This window comes from Cibotium barometz, chromosome 13 (genome assembly GCF_041138505.1).
Source record: "Cibotium barometz isolate CiBa-2024 chromosome 13, ASM4113850v1, whole genome shotgun sequence".
Taxonomy (NCBI): Eukaryota; Viridiplantae; Streptophyta; class Polypodiopsida; order Cyatheales; family Cibotiaceae; genus Cibotium; species Cibotium barometz.
Window position 1 is genome coordinate 51,416,370 of NC_141058.1, and position 2,809 is coordinate 51,419,178.

Genomic DNA, 2,809 nt, shown 5'->3' on the forward strand with positions numbered 1-2,809 from the left:
AACGCTTGAAGGCTTTGAAGCTGATTTATGAGATATATCTGAATGATGGAATGGCTGAACTATTTATGTGCACAACATGAGTAAGTCGGCTGGCCAACCGCTTCATGTCTTGCCAATAAATGCATAAAGGTGATAATAATATGGAAAAATGCTAAATAAATACGAAAAAATGTGGAAAAATTACCAGATAAAGATCTGATGCTTCTGCAATGGCCTACATGCATATGGGATGACTGCTATACATAAATGCACATATGTCCTAATGCAAACTCTAAGGCTTCTATGACATCTATATGCATGAATGATTCTCTCCAAGTGGGTTAAGAGACTTCAACGGACTGACTCACTCACTATGGCTGAGGAATGACCTACATAGCTCATGCCTGACATATCCTGGACTGAGGATTACAATGGGGTCTAATACTGTACAATGTTGCACTGATGATGACGAGCCATCTCGTCACCATGCACTATAGTGCAGAGTGCATGTGACAGTACAGGAGCCAGCCAGCTTGGAGGAAGCATTATTCAAACCAGAGGGGAGATATGCAGTCACAGTTTGGCTCAATGTTGAGAAACCACACTTGGGATCTTGTGGATCGTCTTACAAAACAGAAGGTTATTGACACCAAGTGGGTTTGGAAGACCAAGTATAAGTCTGATGGTACATTAGATAAGTACAAGGCAAGGGTCATGGCGAAGGGTTTTGCACAAGTCGAAGGGTTCGACTTTCAAGAGACATTCGCCACCATAGCTAGATTGACTATTCATATAGTACTTGCCTTGGCCATTCATGGGCAGTGTGGTCAGTATTGCAAATGGATGTAAAGTCAACTTTTTTCAATGGCCATCTCAAGGAGGAGATTTATCCACCCAAGTTTGAGATACCTGGTCCAGAACACAGAGTCCAGAAAAACAAAGTGTGCAGACTTCAGAAGGCATTGTACGGGCTGAAACAGGCCCCTCCGGCATGGTACCAATGCATACATGCTTTCTTTGTAAGTATTAGTCTTTCTAAATGTCCATCACATGTAAATTTATATATTTTCCCTAAGCAAGGCATGTAGACGATCATTGTTCTATAAACGGACGACCTCATTATGATGAGGAACCATGAAGAGAAGATCCAGCAGACACAGGAGATGTTGAGTTCAGAGTTTGATATGACAGACCTTGGGCTTGTGCATTTTTGTTTGAGGATAGAGGTCTGGCAAGAGTCAGATGGAATCTTCAATTCTCAGCAAAAGTATATAGAGACATTTGGCATGGCTGAATGCAAGTCAACGGTTAACCCATGGAGGTTGATGTTAAGCTTTTTGTTGAAGATGCTTCTCCACTTGTAGATATGAAGGAGTACAAGAAGTTGGTGGGGAGTTTGATCTTCTTGTGCAATACACGGCCTGACATCAACTTTGTAGTTGGTGTGCTTAGCAAGTTCTCAAATCAACCCCGAGAGAACCACTAAAAGGCAACAATGCAAGTATTGAAATACATCAAAAGTACCATTGGGTATGGCATCACATACAAATTGGACAATTCTTGGACTGGATTTTGTGACTCAGATTGGGTAGGAGATTGTGTTAGCAAGAAATTTGTTTCTGGTTTCTGTTTTCTTATTGGGTCTAGAATAACATCCTGGATGACCAAGAAGCAACCTATAGTGACACTTTCTTCTGCAGAGCCTGAGTACAAGGCAACTTGCTTTGCTTCATGTGAAATAGTCTGGTTGAGGAGGATCTTAGGAGACGTGGATATTGCTCAAAAGGAAGGGACACTGTTGCTATGCAACAATCAGAGTTGCATGGCTATCGCCAAGAACCCGATGTTTCATACATTGAGATACAATATCATTATATCCGTGAGCTAATTATGGATGGAGAGGTGGAGCTTGCCTACTACCCAACATTAGAGAATTGTGTAGACATTGTTACAAAGGCTATGGAGAGAGATTTGTTGGAGCGTCATTGACTTGACGTTGGACCGAAGTGAGAGTTCATCTATGGGTGGACTTGAGGAGGGATGTTGGAAAAGCATTTGCTCAATGCTCCACCCTCATGTTGTTTCTGCAAATGAAAGATGTGCTCCATTTTGTAAGGCTTTATAAGGAGTAGCCGTTGTGGTGAGCACCCAAGCACATCCATCACTTTCCAATTTAGACACTAGATGGTGACCAAGTGTGGCCAAATGGTTAGGAGATAGCTTATGTAGACTTAACACTCTACCAAGTAAGATGCATGCTTGTGCACACTATGTGACCCCATTAGTGAGTGCTAAACAACAAACCAAGAACACGTTGTTCTCGGATTGTGGAGCCCGCTTGAGAATCTAGATAGCCTCAGATAGCCGTGGGAGCTACGCATGGTCCCAATTAGATGATGTGATCGATTGGCCATTTTGGACCAAGTCGTGAGTTGACCGACATGGCCGACCTATGTCCCTGTCAACCTTGGGTACTATATATAGACTAGTTTGGCAACCTTAGTTCATCATCGAGTTCTTTATGTTCAAGCACTCTTGTAAGCAAGACATCCTCCATCCAGAGTTTGTCTAGGCCGCCATCAACGCTCCTTACCCGGAGCACACAGGTGGGTGAATGCCATCAGTTTGCATCAAGTTTTTGGAATCTTGTTCACTCTCCAATTCTTTCTACAATTCAGTGCTTTGTTTCGTGTTGATCCAACTTCCACTATTGTGTATTCTTACATGCCCACAGCAGGCCAACATATGCATACATTTACACGATCCTTCAAGAGCCCTAACATTTTTAATTAATCACATCAAGACGAATGGCATGGGAAAAGAGAGCTCA